This window comes from Schistocerca serialis, chromosome 1, assembly GCF_023864345.2.
Source record: "Schistocerca serialis cubense isolate TAMUIC-IGC-003099 chromosome 1, iqSchSeri2.2, whole genome shotgun sequence".
Lineage (NCBI taxonomy): Eukaryota > Metazoa > Arthropoda > Insecta > Orthoptera > Acrididae > Schistocerca > Schistocerca serialis.
In genome coordinates, this window is record NC_064638.1 from 848952063 (window position 1) to 848970765 (window position 18703).

An 18703-nucleotide genomic window follows, 5' to 3' on the forward strand; every position below is an offset into this window, starting at 1 on the left:
TCCTGGCCATTTTGCCCTGGTCTAAGGGATTTCATTCGTGTATTCAAAACATGTGACGTCACGCCACTGGGCGGAAGCTCGCAGAAGCGGAATCTGGCTACAGTCAGTAGCGAGCCAGGGTGTGAATTGGATATTCAATAAAGCTACGATCCCCCCTCAAAATGTCCGCAGCACATGGGGATGAAACGTCGGGTTTTGAAATAAAATCCCTTAGACCATGGCATAATAGCCCAGAACATTTTATCAACTGTGACATTTCCGGCCTTGAAAGTTTATATTTCACAATAATCTAAAACCAGTGAAATTCAAGATAGTTGATAGTGTCCACGTGAAAACTCACGAAAAATCTAGCGAGATACACAGTTAAACCTCTAAATTCAAGTTTATTTATAATAGGACATTTAAAAATGAAAGCGTTCCTTACCCTGATTCTTTCTGTCTGATATAACCTCAGTAAGGTAGGAGATCAGGTGTGCCTAATGTAGTGTACTTGAAACCTTACCAGAGCAGAGATAATTGATGTTTCTGTAACTTGTAAATCACACTGGACTCGCGTTCGGGAGTACAACGGTTCAACCCCGCGTCCGGCCATCCTGATTTAGGTTTTCCATGATTTCGCTAAATCACTCTAGGCAAATGCTGGGATGGTTCCTTTGAAAGGGCATGGCCGACTTCCTTCTCCATCCTTACCTAATCCTATGAGACTGATGACCTCACTGTTTGGTCTCTTCCCCCAAACAACCCAACCCAACTTGTAAATAATCACAAAAAAACAATGACTAAAAGATATTTACTTTATCATTAATAGTCGGTAATTCCCAGGTCATACTGAAATACTAAAAGCAATACTTATGATATCAAAATATTTTTCTGATTTTATTTTGTAACCAGTAAACAAGAAGATTAAATTTATATTAGTTAGCTCCAGAAGACATATTGTATACATAATTAGTGACTTCAGATGAACTTAGACTTGTCATTTTAATTCCAGGTAAAATTTAAATAGATGGACATTTGCTAGAGCACAGAAAGCTGATTGTTAACTAGCAGAAGAACAAAAGAATGATAGAAATTACATATGAAAAGATGTGCCTATGGACATAGATAACATACAGACAGAAACATGAAAGCTGAGGAGGAAGTGCACCAAACAGTACACCACTACTGTGTTTTCTATTTTCAGGAGAATGAAATTTTTGAGAAAATAAAAATATTGTAAAAAGAGTGTGTAATACATATGTGAGCATGTAACATCAAAAATGGAAATACTGATTATAAATTTTTGTATGGACACGTATGATGTCAATGCTGTGCATATAAGTTTCATGATTTGCTTTGATTAGTGGTAATTCATGATTAGCATGACAGGAAACATTGCTTTTAACCAAGTGCAATTACACACTTTATTTGATTTGCAACAGTTTCTGCATGATCGATAACCACTGGCAAGTCGTCTACACATCTCTCGTGAGCCCCCCTCCCCCCCCCCCCGGTAGACATAGCGAGTGAACATTGCTTTCTTTCCAGCCCTGAACGTTATCTGCCTAAGGGGCTCCATAACGCGCTGAACATTGATTGGCCGCAGCCAACAGCACTTTTAGCTGTTCACAGACTGTGATAGCTCCTCCTAAGTGCACACACAGTATGCACATATCCTACCCATCCTAGCAAGACTAACCGAAGAAGTGAACTATAAAAGCAGCCAATCCTTGATACGCTACTTGATACCCTCCTGATGTATAACCATGGATGCTGATGCGTTAAAGAGTTATGTAGCTGGTTGTTCAGTGACCACCTATTGCGCTAAGGACTGAATGAATTTACACTTACAAAAACGCGAGATTAACACTCTTAAATAGAGAGACACACACTAAATTTAGTAAATATACTAAGTGGAAAACACAGAAAAGGATAAAAACTTAACTTGCCATTCTGTAGACACACCCATACCACAGCCGAGAGAGGAGCCTGACAGACTGGCTTACTAGACGAACGGATGGTTGCTTTCCATACAAAACAAATGACCAACTACTGTGCTACAGACTGACTGAATTTACACTTACAAACACAAGAGATTAACCCTTTCAAACAGAGAAACACGCACGTAATTTAATAAATATACCATGTGGAAAACACAGAAAAGGATAAACACTTAACTTGCTGCAGTTTATTGTTGTGTGTCAGCAATGTTATTTCTCGAAGTTGCAGTCTTAAGCAAAACCTGAAAATGCTTAAATGTTTGACATGGGGGGGGGGTACTATTATTACACAAACAACCACAAAAGTAATGCTTAATACATATTTATTCACCTTTCTTACAACGTGTATACAACAGCCTTAATATTAAGTGTCTACTCTCAGTTGCAAATAGAGAAGAAATAATACTCTAATGTCCGCTCTTGGGCAACATTTTACCAAGAAGACATCAGAGGTTATTGCACAATTTATACACAGTCATTACTGCACATTGTTTATTCTTTGCCTAGGTAACTACAGTTTATTCCCAATTATTTTCACATAAAAGCGTCCATCGCATTTTCGTCATAACACATATTGAATATAATATTCATGTCATACATGCTGTTCTTCACAGTTCTACATTTAATAGATTACATTATTGCACATGTCGATCCATATAGGGACTCTATAAAGCCCCATGGAATGCTAGAATCATGCATTTCTAATGTTAATGACTAGCATTTCACATTACTGTGCCTGTTACATTTTGATTTGTAGTTCATTTCAGTGTTAGATTTAACCTTTTGAAACATTTATTCACGTAATGTGCCATTAGACAAATACATATTAATAAGTTTTTCATCATATTTATTTGACACTGTGGCTGCATATGGGCTGCATTTATTTGCAGCTTATCTTTGGTCTGTTGCAGCTGTGGATATGGTCCACATGTTTGTACATTTTCTTGGGGATAATATTGGCTTTGTGCTCTCCCATTTGGGCTAGGTCACTGGAAAACTCTAGCGAAACCCAGGAAAAAGCACCAGACTATCCCAGTTTAATTTTCAGACTTCATATGTTATAAAAATACACAAAATTTTATAAATATATAATATTTTGTAACATATTTACATTTGTAAGTAGCTAAAGCATATATGGCTATATTTAGATATTATCTCGTTGTGGAATGCAAACATATAATTGTTGGTTATTATTGTTGAGTACAGATCCAGTTCTATTTTTATTGATAGTCTCATATTTCATATCGTTTTTACTTTTCTCTTTAGTCCATGGTATTGATGTTTTTGATCCTTCATTATGACAGTGCTTGCACAGCTTGTCACACTTCCTTATGTTCACTATTCACATTCAGCAATGGATGGTTTTCTCACTAGTATGCACTAATTTAGCGTCCAATTACAGGTTACTGACTGCATACTTACACTGTTCTGCAAATATCTTTCACCGCAACTACAATGTTTACCTTTTAATATCCATCAGGAAGCAAGAATTTACACTGTTACTTATGTAGCAACTCATGTCCATTCCAGAATTATCAACCATGTAATGGTGTCTATAGTACCACTGTCAGGTTTTGTTTAACTTGTTCCCATTACACTCTTATATCACACCTTTATTGTCCTAGCTTTAAACTAACATATCACTGGACAGTCTATTTCAAACGTTCATTGTCTTTCTCATTTGTTCTTTTCATGCTTATATTGACACTTAGTCACATTCTGTATTTTGTACTAATGAATGTTCAATCTCACACACTGCTGTTACTAACCACTGCTCATAAACAGTTTTAGTTAGTGCACAGTTTCCTTATTTACTATGTCACTAACACATTTTGTACAAAGTTCATGTTAGCTCACAATTTTGGTTAACGTTACATGTCAAATTACAAATTTCTTTCTATGTAATATCATTTATATTGTGGTATATATTCCACATATACAACAACAGTATATGCATCCAGTGTTCAGACAGTAACTATGCAGTGCCATGTTTTGGTGAGCTAAGTATTGACTGATATGATTGTCAATTATTAATACAACATTTTCCATTGTTTAATGTATTTTAACTACATTTGAACCATATTTGAACAGGTATTTGTATTTGTTCGGAGGTCTAGTCTGATTGAAGACCAGCATCTTGTATGACATCATTGTGATCAAGATCATCATGCTGAAGATTGAACAACGAGTGTTTCTTGTGGAGCATGTGTTCCACAATGGAGACAGGTTTACCTCAGCAGTAGAAGGTGCATTTGCACCGAAGTTTCCAGGAGTGAAGATGCCTAACCACAATGCTGAACAGTACCTCATCACCAAGTTTCGAAAGACCAGAAGCGTTCATAATGCTCCAAAATCAGGCAAGCAATCCCCATCCACATCTGAGGTGCAAGATACGATGCTGCAAAATCCAAAGAAATCGGTTAGACGACTAGCTTAGCAGGCCTGCATGTCTGTGGGTTCTGCTCAAAAGATTCTCCAGACGTCAATGTCCATGTATCTGTATGAAATGTTGGTCGTGCATGAACTGAACGACACCACTCGCCTGGCGCGTGTGAACTTCTGCAGTTGGTTTCTGTCCTTCCTGCAGGACAATGGTGAGGGGATTCTTGACACAACGTTTTTCAAGAATGAGGCATGGTTTCACCTCTCTAGTTACGTGAACAGCCAGAACAGTCGTGTGTGGATCACAGAGAATCCGTATGAATTTAAGGTGTTCCCACTGCATGATCAAAAGGTTGGTGTTTGGTGTACCGTGAGTCGTAAACGCATCAGTGGTCTGATCTTCTTCCAGGACGCCATAAACGCAGACTGGTACTGCACCTGCATTCTGGAGCTCTTTCTAGATGAACTGAATGAGGACGAAATTGAAATGCCTGGTTCCAACAGGATGGGGCGATTGCACATACCGCCCACAAGGCGATGAACGTTTTAAAGGATATCTTCGGTAACTGCATCATCTCTCGAGGACTCTGTCCTCCACATTCAGTCGACTTAGCTCCAACGGATTACTTTCTATGGGGTACATTGAAAGGAAAGGCCTATGAAGGTAATCTGCACACCATACAAGAACCACAAACTGCACACACACACACACACACACACACACACACAGATATATATATATATATATATATATATATATATATATATATGTGTGTGTGTGTGTGTGTGTGTGTGTGTGTGTGTGTGTGTGTGTGTGTGTGTGTGTGTGTGTCATCCTTCAAAATTGAAACACACACATGATGGCATGACTCCATCTATGACAGTTTCTTTTTCTTTACTTACTCTTGTCTATTATTTTTGTCTATGACAGTGCATAAGAAGACCTATGGTGTTTCTAAAGTACTGAGTATTTGCACACCTGTTCAACTTCACCTTAGTCAGCTATCGCTCCTCTTTTTGTTCATTATTCGCAATTTGAATAAGTAGTGATTGAATATAACAGCATTAAAATGGCTATCTTTCTACTACTTTAAGTAATTATCATTAAATTGAAAAACGCAAGAAAAATGTAAAATGTTTTTAAAGATAAACTGTGCTCTTTGGTTATGATTGCTTCATCTTATCTTAATCAGGTTTTCTTCATCAAACTTGACATTACATACATTCACTAATTCATGGCACATAATTCTTTGTGGAAGTGGACTCTACTGCACAATTTTCATTATACGCTACAAATAATTATTTGATCTTACATACAAAAAAGATACATAACTTTAACCTCCTGGTTTCTTACCACTAAAATAAACTGAAGAGTATTTCTGCCATTGCCCATATACTAAGAATACAAATGAAATGAAATAAGAAAATATATAGACATACATCTACTATACACCAAAGTTGATCATTGTATGTATTTTATGAGTATAAACCCTTTGCTCTATCGTTCTCTATATGTCTAACTAGACAGCTGCATTCATGCAATATGCTGTCTCATATGGCCCTCAGTAAAGCAGTTGCCACTTTTTGTCTCTCTTATTGAGTTCTGATGACTTAGTGTGAGTTCTTAGTAGTACAGAGTCACCTATTTGTGACAGCTGACTTTCTCTTATTTGTCTATCAAATTTTGCTTTCCTAGCTTGTGTGCACTTTGTCAAGTCAGCAAAAGTTCAGATATTTTTCCTTCTCTGGCTCTAACTGGCCTAGGTAGTTTGGGTAATGGTGTTAGTCATTCATTTGTTTCATCTGTGTCCAGCATTACCTCAGCTGAGGTGTGACCTATGCTGAATGTGGCAAGTTGTTATTAATATTTTCGAAGATCAGTGCATAATCTGACCATTTTTTTGCTGCTTTGGAGTATACACGCGTATGGACTGATTGAATTCTTTAAACATCTGTTGCACTGGACTGGACTCAGGATAGAAACTGAATATTAATATGTGTTTGCTTTCTTATTCATTGAGGAATGCCTTCCACTTAAAGCCTGTGAAGTATGCTGCATTACCTGATAGTATTGCATGGTATTTACCTATCTTGTATATCTCATCTTTCACGATTTTCTTCATGATGTGTTTGCAGTAATGGTTTTCAAGGTACAAACCTTGAGTTACTTTAAAAAAGTATCACATACTGTTAAAAGATACTTTATGTCATCATAAACTGTATGTAGTTGTCCAGCAACATCCACTTATCTTAACTGGAATAGATGTGTAGGTATTATGGGATGCAATTTTGCTTTGCAAGACCTGTTGATGTGTTTCGTTTTTCGACAAGTCACACACATTTCAACAGATGATGCACCTGACGCTTCTTATTCAGAAAATAGCAACACCACTCTGTTATGACTACAAATTTCCTATACTAATTTGTCACCAAGTGACATGCATATGCCACACAAAATTTTTTATACATGCATTTGGAATCCATAAGCACCACACCTCTGAACGCACATCTTTTCTAAAAAACAGAATGTTTATTTATTTTGTTTATCCTATGACATTACATACACAAAGATTAGCAATTACAACATTTAAGCACGGATCTCCAGCATAAAATAACACAGATAACAACAGCTACAGATAGATATCAAGGTCTTTTGTGAATTCTATAACATCACTGGTCGCTGTGAGGAAATCTTCGAAAGGACCCTTGTAGGCACATGTGAGACATATCGGTAAAACATGAGCAACTGTCTGTTGTTGTACACCACAGTCACGGGATGATGATGAAGATTTGCCTCACTTGAGAGAATGTCTGCACATCATCCATGACCTGATCACATGTGGTTCAAAATAGTCTGAGACTGGTCGATTTGCCTCACTTGAGAGAATGTCTGCACATCATCCATGACCTGATCACATGTGGTTCAAAATAGTCTGAGACTGGTCGAATCCAGGAGGTTTCTTCTGGATGTAAGGCAGCTTCAGGCATTGTAGGGAACAGTTTTGTCACCAACAGCGTATCCATTCATCGATGGGATTGAATTCAGTTTCCATGAGAGTCCTGGCTGCGATGAGAGTGGGATGTCTTGATCTTAGTCTTTTTCGCTTCGCAGGGAATACATCGTCCACTATTGGAAGGTCGCTGTTATTAGCAATCTTCTGGTATTCACACAGTAGCCATGCTCTTCCGTCTGATGTCAGGAGCTGGAATGTGGCTCAGGACAGGTAGCCAGTAGTTGGGAGTCGATCATATTGACCCACTAACAATGCACATGGTTTCGTTAAGTTGTGCATCTATCTCTTTTACGTGTGGACTATTAAGCCAGACAGGTACACAGTACTCTGCTGCTGAGTATACCAAACTGGGTGCTGATACCCAGAGAGTGTCTGCTGATGATCCCCAGCGAAGGCCACAGAGTTCATGGAGAATGTTGTATCTGGTTTTGAGTTTAGCAGATGTTCGTGTCAAGTGCTCCTTAAAAGAAAGTGTCCTATCTAACATGAACACAAGGTATTTTGGGTGCATATTTGATGAAGTTTGTGTTCTTCAAAGTAGATATCAAGGACACTGTGTGCAAATCAATTGGACAGATGACAACATGAAATATCTGTTTTATTTGAGTTTGGTTGTAACTTCCATTCCTGGAAATAGTGGCAGAAGATATGTAGATTTAGGATTTCTTCAGTTCTTTCAAAAGTTTTCTGTTGGGTAGCTATTGCCCAGTCGTCTAAAACTTCCTGGACTCCGTTTGGAGGGATATCAGATATATATAAACAGGATGTTATGATCATCTTACAGCCCTTATTTTATTCACTCACTTGGTCCTGGATAATGAACTGCTTTATTGTACACCAAGTAGGGTGAGCATCTTGCAACTGAACCATATTTTTCCACATTCTCAAAAATCTTTGCCCAGAAGTTTGATCTTTTATTAATAAAATTTTACATTCTGATGCTTGTTCTACCAACTCTGCCAGTTCTGGCAGACCTTGGGATAAATGTCATAATGTATCTGCTATAACATTATCTTTCCCACTTATGTGCATAATTTGTAACTTATACGCTTGATATATGAACGCCCACCTGACCAATCTTCCATGCAGTGACTTGCAAGTAAGAAAAAAACTTAACGCCTGGTTGTCGCAAAATATTTTAATCTGTTTACCAAATACTTAACAATGAAACTTTCACAACATCTACACCACTGCAAATGCTTCTAATTCAGTAACTGAGTAAGATCATTCACATCTGGACAACACTCTATGCGAAGCCCATTGCTCAGATCTCCTTCTTTTCGTTCATCTCTTCTACTTGAAACAAGCATGCCTCTAGACCACCAAACAATGTGTCAGTGGCAAAATGAATATCGTTCTTCATTTTAGGGTTATATAAATTACTGAATTTAATAATGCTTGCCTCTTATCTTCACATACCTGTTGGCACTCTGCTGAACAAACTCAAGGGGTATTTTTACGCAACAAATTCAGTAGAAACTCGTCTTTAAGTATTTGGTCAGGCACTAATCTACAAAAGAATGAAACAGTGCCGATGAACGCTTTTTAACTGTTCTTTAGTTCTGGATCTAGGAAATTGTCCTATGTCCCAATTTTTTGTGGATCAGGCACTATTCTTAAGGTAATGTGATGTGACACAGAAATTTTACTTGCTTTCTACCAAATATAGATATTTGTAAGTTATCCGTGATAGCAACATCCGAAAATTCTTTAGGACTCTTTCCGATACGTCAGTGTGATCTTCCCAGATAGAAGTTGCAATCAGTGTCTTATTTATGTTCCTAGAAACAAAAAAATCTTATTTTGCCCCTAGTTTCGCCACAGCGACTAAAGGACTTCAGTATGGCGAAATGTATAGCTCTATGATCCCCCATTGTACTGTATTTCTGATTTCTTTGGTAACATTCTCTTTCTCTGTCCATGGGAGAGAGTAAGTAGCATGACAGTGTTTTGGGTGGCACAGACTAAGTATCGTATATATACCCTGTTATTAATTGTGGTTGTTCAGAAAACACGTTTGTTCCACCATTTAACAACTGAGTTAGTTCACTTGCTCCTTGGAGGTTAAGAAATCGAATTCATCATCTTGGAGCTAATCAAGCTGAGTTTTCCATGTAAATCCTCGTTTTCTGTGTTCAGGTAATAATATTCAATTAAGTCACTGCTAATATGCAGTGTACTTAGCCACTTGCATTTCCCCTTGACAATATTTGCCATATATCTTTTTTTGTTTTAATCATCTCCCATCAAGACGCAGGTACTGTCAATCCCTTCACTACCAGAAAAGCGCATAACACTACTTCTTTACCAATTATTATTGCAATCTGCACCTGGTACTTTATCATTTGTGAATGAGCACCAATAGCGCCTGTCACCGTGCAGTTTTGTGAAGAAAATGTGGGAAGTTCGTGAGCCTGATTTATCTCTTTGTAAACATCATAACTTAACACATTAATGGAGACTTCTGTGTCTATACTTAGATTGATAGGTATGTCTAATGTTGTAGCCTCGACCACAGCTTGCACTAATTCAGCATCAGATTCTTTGCACATTTGAGATTCAGTCAACAATTGTTGTTTTACACTGATGCCCTTGTTGTACCTCAACATATCTACATTTTCGTGGGTGTCATAAAGTATGTCCTCACTCTGTTCTAAGATCAACAGTGGAGAACTTATTGTGTTCGGTTCTAGGGACCTGGATGACCAGCGTCTGTCACCTTTACTATCCTTACACTGTGGTTCTGGTTCTACCAAGATCGAGCATTTTGACTTGCACCTTGTGCTTGGTTACTATTGTCGTTCCTATTTATATTATTGTTACTTGACGGTGGTCCCTAGTTTTGGTTCCATAGCTTGGAATATACAGTCTGCCATAGGTTTCTTGTATTTCTCCATTTCGTGTTACCATTGTTATTTTCATCTTGCCTTCATTTTCTGTCAAATTGAGGATGGCCATTTCCATTCGGTGTTGTGCCATGATTATGGTTATAATGGTTCTTTCTACCATTGCCATTATTATTATGATTGAATTAATTGTTCCTACTTTCATATCTACATGAAGACGAATGATTATTTCCGTGTTCATTGCGTTGTTTCACATCCTTCTGTGTTAGACCTGTTGAATCTGACATAGATAAAAGTTTTCTAAGTCATGTTGGTGAACATTGATCAGTTTCCCTTGATATTATTCAGAAACCGTGCTTTTAGTTGCCAAATAATATCCCTGTTAGACATCAGTTCATCCCAATGCCTAGTTTTGTTTATATATCTTTCAAAGTATTTGTGTAGACTCCCATGCTTGGGACTATACGCCTTGGGACTGTATAATTCGTTTCTAAGACGCTCCTCTATGCAGGGCGACCAATATTTCGACAAAAATGCCTTTTCAAATTGTTCACGAGTGTAACAGCTGTCAGCAGAGTCTGTCACCCACATTGCTGCGTCACATTGGATATGAGATATGATACACTGAATCTTTTGTTTTTTGGACCAAGCACTCGGCAAGCTGTTCATAAACCCTTTTATGAACCCCATGGGATGGACTGTGCGTCTTATCACTGCCAATATTTGAAACTACCTAAGCTTGATTAAGCTTTCTTCAACTATAATGCCTGACAAAGAAGGAACTGCCCCCCCCCCCCCGCCCAACCTGAGTTGGTTGTCCAGTGTTGTTGGACTGGAGTTCTCTGTATTACACTCAAATGAGTGCTCGTTAGTGCCAGGAATGGTGATTGCATTTACAAAAACGTTCATTCTTGGCACATCGTTATTTACTGTTTTCCTACCACTTATCTATTTCTGCAGCTCTGAAATACACTTTGTGACATCATTTCAGACTCCAGTGTGTCTGTTTTGATTTGACTTAACTCTTGTCTTTATAGCTTCTCTGTTCTCATTCTTGCCGAAAGCTGCTTCGTTCTTGCCTTGCTGAGTTCCAGTCTTTAGTTCTGAGTAAACATGTCCTGCTATCTCAACATCTTTTACTTCTAGCCATCTACTAACTCCGCTTGTTCAGCAAGGTGCTGACACTTTCTTTATGTTCAAGCTCTAAGTTCTCTAACTGGTTCATTAATGTCTGTACATCATTCTTCATTACAGTGTGCGCTGACAGTAAGTTTTCCACTACTCTTGGTAAGTTATTGACTAAATATGACGTATCTTTCTATGCTTCACTCTGTTCCTAATTGGCTATTTCATTCTTTGTCACATTCTGTTCACTTCTATTCTAATTGTTTATCTCATTTTGCTTGTCTTTGTTCACGTTGTCTGTCCTGTCTGCTAGCTGTCTCTGACATTCTCTACCTCGCTGTCCTTGTCTTTGTTCACATTTCTATTTCATTAAGTTACCTTAAAACTGTGAAAGGGCATCCAGTGCAGATGAACACACAGGCACGGTTTCTACACTGTCTGAATACAGTTCAACATTGATTACACTGTGGATATTCCTTGGTGACAACACTCCTGCACTAGCTTTGTTTTCCATTTTTCTACCTAGCTTGACCATACTGAACGGTATGTTGGAGGATTTCTCACTGTTCTCATTCACAAAAATTATAACCACACAAGTAAAGTCATAGTCACTACATTCAAGGTGGAATGTACATTTAGTAGTAGGAGCTCAGCAAAACAAGTGAGTACATGACCTACTTCTTACATTCTTTGATTACTGTTGGGTGAAATTATCTCTGTTGTGATCATGCCACCTGCCTCCAGCATGATATTTGCTGTAGCAGAGGCTACATTGTCAATTTCGTAAACGCTTATGTCGGGAATATTCCCTGGTGACAACATGCCTGAACTAGCTTCGTATTCCATTTTGCTACCTAGCTTCATCGTAGTAAATAGTATGTTGAAAGACTTCTCACTGTTCTCATCCACAAAAATTATAATCACACAAGTAAAGTCACAGTCACTACATGCAAGGTGGAATGGACATTTAATTTTAGGAGCTCAGCAAAAACATTTCAGTTTGCTTACCTGCACAAGACAATAAAATCTCTTGTCTTTGTGTATTTAAGATATATATAAGTCATTATTGTAGTTTCAATTTAAAATACCTTGGAAATTTATTATGTACCCCAAGCAATCTGATGTACTACCACACAAGATATAAAGAGTGCATGTACTGTGGTTCTTACCTTCTTTACATATCGTTTTTATATTTTTATCTGTTATTGTTCTTTTTCAAAAATTTCATAATATTATATATTCATTCTCTTCATGAATAAATTTCCTTTTCCTCAACAGTCCCCATGGCTTACATGTAAAAGAAAATGCAACATAATTAATACATAAATATATACATATGTACCAATTGCTCTTTATATTTTACTATGAATTTATATTTTCGGACCCCACACTGTTGGACGCTAGTTGCGTTATCCATCTATTATTACCAATTAGTTAATTCTTTTTTATGCTTTAAAATGACCCTTTATACGTTATGTATATGCACAGTCGTAATGGAGAGACATAAAGCAATAGCAAAAATGAAAAAAAATGTATTTTATTGTTTATACTGTTAATTGTGTTCATAATCTTTTAATTTAAATTTTTTCTGTGTGATATTTAATGCTTTAGGGCCTCAAATAACTTTAATGAATAAAATGCTTAATGAAATTACTTCTATTGTTACATGAGTACAGGCTAGAGCCTATTCCATAAATACTCATCAAGAAACTGAAAACTGACTTAAACTTGTGTTACCCTCATTCTTTAATATGTCGAAGACCATGTGTAATTTACTTCCCATGGAACTGCACACATGTTTTGCAATTTAAAGAAAATAAAATCTACCATATAATGGTGATTTATAGTTGTGTGTTAGCAATGTTATTACTCAAAGCTGCAATCTTAAGTAAAATCATGAAATGCTTAAATATTTTACATGGATGCTATTATTACACAGAAAACCACAAAATTAATGCTTAATATAATATATTATTCACTTTTCGAATAACCTTTATAGGGTAAGTAATACAATAGGAGGAGACATACTTAAATGACAGAAGTCCCCTCCCACATTCAGAAGGATTCAAAATGACTGAGACAGCACTGCAGTACATTAGTGAGCAGAAGGAACCAATACCAGGTGGTATCATCTGTTTGCGTAAATGCAGCACAGAAGACACCTAAAGGAGAGAATCAGACATCTATAAAAAAATTTAAATCTCAAACCTGTAAGTTTCATCTTTTTTGTTAGGTCTGGCTTTTTACGTGTGTGTAATCATGCATTCATACTTTACAATACAAGTCATTTTATGTATCCTGTAATAGTTTTTGAAGGGTAGAGTATAAATATAACAAACACTTATAACTAGCAAAAAACGTTACTAAAATTTGTTTTTGGTATAAAAAGGGTGTTTTGAATGGTGTGGCTGGAGTCAGAAGAGAGAATTTATAGAACTCCACCTTATCCAGCTTTTTTGTTATCTGGGTCACATTAGGCTGGATAGTCGATAGTCTACTGTAGTACTGAAATTGCATTATGAGATTAAACACACAATCATCTTAGTGTATGACTATACAGGTAGTAGACCAAATATGTCCTTCTCTATAGGTGGACATACAATTCTGTTAAGTACAGTAATGTATGCTTAAGGGGAGTTAGAATGTAAAAATTTTTTTTTCTCATTTTAGGATTTTTATCTCATTATAAAATTTGCAATTTTCCGAATAAAATGATATATACACCACCTTTGTACTCCTGGGCCTGATTCATGGTGCAATTACCGCAATGTCCAGTACTCAAACAGTTCATACAGCCATAAACATTCCATCCCAGCAGCAGTCATGGATAACATAAAACCTATTTACAGAGACCTGGCAAATCCTGAATTACTGAAGAAGTGTGTGCATGATCAGACTCAAAATCCCAGTGAGTCATTCAATAATCTTATAAGGACTCACTTACCAAAAAATGCAAAGACACTAAAGTGGGGGTCAGGGATGCTGTTATTGCTTTTAATTATGGCAACACTGGTAGTATGAAAGTGCTACAGCATATGTGAATTAATCCTGGAAGAAACTGCATCAGAGAACTTGAACAGATGGATAAGGTTTGCACTGATAAAGCAGAGTATGAAGCACAGTTGGCCACCAAGGAGACCAGAAAGAAGAGAAGAAGAAATAACTTGGAAAAAGATCAAGAGGATTATATACAGTATGGTGCAGGGTGCTTCTGAGTCGCTAAAAATAAAAAAAATAAGCATATACTAAATGAGTTATAGTCTTTTCAAACTTTAGAAGCTGTTCTTGAACATTTATTTTCTGTTGCATTTTTCCCTAAATCTCAGAAACCACTTCGACTTGAGTATTCAAATTTTCTGAGAGTAATGATATACATATCCTGAGTCTACTGAACTAAAAGAAGAACATAATGTTACGCATAATTAAAATTATTTAGGATAACGTACAAAAAAGTACACAAAATTTTAATTGTGTAATTAAAAAAATGTATTTCCGAAAGCGGTGGCTGGAATGCAATTATGTTAGTTCAGTAGACTCATAACATACAGTTTAATGCCCTGTAAAAGTTTCATGTTAATGGCTACTGTGATTCCTGAAATACAGGGAAGCCAAGTCACTAAAATAACACATTGCCAGGATAGGGTGTTCCCACCCCCTTTAAAACACTTCTGGGTTTAAACAGGCATAACCAAGTACTAGCTACCTTTGCATCACCAATAGAAGCTGTAAGGGCTAGTAAGCTAGTATAGTTATGCCACAGGATGCTGGGCTTATAGATACATGCCACAGTCTCTTCAGTGCATTCGGACTCTGGCAGCCTTAATTACAAAATAAAACTTGCTACTGGACTGTGAACATCATCAACACACAGGAAATTGTGATAATATAGATCCAGCAAACATAACATAACTGCTGTGTACACAACAAGACAGTGTACAAAATATTTGAACAGCTAATGGCTGCGACCTAGAGGTTTATCCACACCCACAGTGCAACTCTAGTAAAAGGAGAAACTCGACTGATCTCCTCATATTAGCGCAAAAAGCCGGATATCCATTGGCCTTGAAACTTTCAAATGTCTTCACCCATCATCCCCATATAGTATATTTTGTCTCATTATAGAACAAGAACATCTATTAAGCGAGCATAGCATACTGCATATATCACCAAACTCAAACTGGAAATTGAGTTGAAGCAAGCTGGGATCTCTTTACTTCCTCTCTTGTTTTGCCATCTGCCTCCTTAAATTCATTTTATTTTCATTTTTGGCTAATTACCATTAACATGGATGAGTATAATCTACATTTCTATAAAAGAGAAAGGTTGGGCCTCAATCTTAAGGAATATAGAACCAGGTATAATGTTATGATTAGTTTTACATGTGTAATTAATTTCCTAATTTATTTTGACTGTCCCTAGTTAATATCTTCTGCTGCAGATCATTACAGGGTGAAATCAGTAATTTTTCGTGTCTTAGATTCTATTGTTGACTTATAAACAAATATAAATTCTGTACTAATTATAAACATTTGGAAGAAGAACTACTAGGATTCTTAAAGTACATATTATTTATTTCACTCTAGTCAAAAACATATTACCAAAGCCAGTCCTTGATTAATTCCAAAATAATTGCTAGGTTTGCCAAAAATATTGTATAACTATATCTGTTAACTTCATTATTGAAACAAATAAATTAGCCTATCTTTTGTGGTAGAAGGAACTGTTAAAAAGAATGAATTTTTCAATGTATTCAGGTAACTGAACGCATTGTTTTTTAATAGCAATTTCTGTAATGTAAACATCAAACAGTGTATAGTTTCAGTGCCTATTATTGTGAGGATATATAAAGGACCGATTTTTGGTCCTGAGACAGTCCAAGGCCTATTTAGACGTGAAACATGTATTGCTTAGATTAACAACAATGCATAACTTAACAGTGGAATAAGTGTAACACAAGTAGGCTTTGTTTTAGAACAATTAATGACAATTTCTGTTTAATTTATTTGAAAAATAGTGTAATACATACCGTATTATTCTGCAAGAACTGTGAACTGTGTAATTAGGCTTTTACTGCTCGTAGATGTTCAACAGCAAACTATTGTAGCAGCGTGCAATGTTGCCTGCGACATATTAATGATGTTTATCAACATTTACGAATAGTGAACTGGCTGCACCATTACATCATAGTCTGAGTCATTACCTCCAGGCTACACTGGCCTCCAAACCTTTATGCTTTTTCTATAATAGACACAATAGCTAACCAAAGCATTATTAACTGTAACTTGGGGAATGAGTATTTGAGTTTAATATTTCAGTTACTCTAAAGATGAATGAAGACCAAACACAGGACTTACACAGGTTCTTTAAATGGCCTACTCATATAAATAAATATTTGTAAGAATTCTTATTCATGCCATGCAGCAAAGATGTCATAGGAAGATATATCTGAGTAAGATGACAGAGAACAGAAAGTTATACTATCAGTTTATTATGCACCTCAGTTGTTTTTATCTTCATCGATCTCGGTGTCTGTCAGTATTTTGAGCTGGGTCGATAAAGACGTATGTACTTGCACTCTCCCAAGATTGCATTAATCAAAAGTTATAATATGAAAGTCGCTTTTTTTCATTCTCCTACCGAACTGCATTCTAACCTGTAAACCTGATGCGACAAGGACTTGTATTTTTAATTAGACCTTTTTGGAGAAGACATCAACACGGAGAGAGAGAATAGGTGATAAAGACACGCAAGAATTGTTCAAATGGTTCAAATGGCTCTGAATACTATGGGACTTAACATCTGAGGTCATCAGTCCCCTAGAACTTAGAACTACTTAAACCTAACTGACCTAAGGACATCACAAACATCCATGCCCGAGGCAGGATTCGAACCTGCGACCATAGCGGTCGCGCGGTTCCAGACTGAAGCTCCTAGAACCGCTCGGCCACACAGGACGGCGGAAGCATTGTTGTACATCGTTGGGAAGACGGGGTAAATAATGCGTCATACACCAAAACTCGAAGGAATTAATCTTAAATCAATGTTCTAGATCTGCCACAGTGTTTCTTAACCTGCTCGCATCCATACCTGTGAACGTTTTTGGACTTGCAATTTCTGGTGTGGCTACACGTACAGTAGCTTAACTACATCAGCTCTGAGCTTTTCACATTATCCCTCTCCCTAACCACTATATTTGGTGACCTATACTAAGACGTCCTCATCAGGAGAGAGTTAGCACATTTTCAATAATTTAAAATAAATATGTAATTTTGTAAGTTTTCTATTATACTTCTTGTTGTCTTTCTCTGTTTCATGAATGGGATACCACGTTGTCTCAACGAGGATGGAAATCGCGCTATGTGCAAGTGATTAAACATAATCAATTGGAGAATTAATTCCAGAAGGAGCGAAAAAGCCAACGAAACGGTAGGAAAATTCATGATCCATTGTGTGCATGGCTGTGCTTAGCACCATCTCTACCAGTAATGAGCGTAGTACCTTTCCTAATCCAGTTCCCAAGCTGAAGCATTCTCATAAAATACGTAGACATGTGGACAGAAAATTAATTTTATGGAGAGAAATGTGTGCATACAATTGAGTTACGTTGACAGTGTATACATGTTAGCGTCACACCACTGAGTAGGTTTCGTTGTGATGTCTTCACTTTAAGAAACAGAATATTTCATTTTCAAAAGTATTCATTTATTTTGTCATTTCGTAAAATTATCAAAAACTGAGTACACAACCTAGGCACATTGTTGCCAGTGCGTTGCCAGATAGACAGGCACAAGTTGTCGCCGACATGGACGCGGCAACAAATGAAATACCTAGAAACTGAAAATGTCGGCCGCAGTGACGACGACCACTTACATTTTTCAGTTAACGTGGACACAGATGATAGTAATGTTGTCATTCGAAATGGTACGATGAGACAGGAGTATTTTCTCACCTGGTGAAAATGTAACGCGCGACAGTGCGGACTTTTTAAATCATTCTTCGCCTGCCACACTCACATCTAATACAAGCGTGATTGGATAGGATGTATTGCAGATGTTCAACAATTATTTAAACAAAGCTTTAATGATTTCAAGAACGATCTTAAGGAAGAGCAAAAACAAACACTCAAACAAAGTATTGATATACAAAAGGAATTATTTGAACAACAAGGAAAAACTCGTGATGGTTTCAAAACCGATGTAACGCAGCAGTTCAACGATTTGGCGAGAGATTTGCTTGCTGATCTTTCAAATGAAATTATAGGATAAAATTGTAAGTATGGGGAACGATCAAAAAACACTATTTCTCTCTGCTTTGTTACAAGATATAAATAATTTGAGCCAAAAAGTGTCATCAGTAG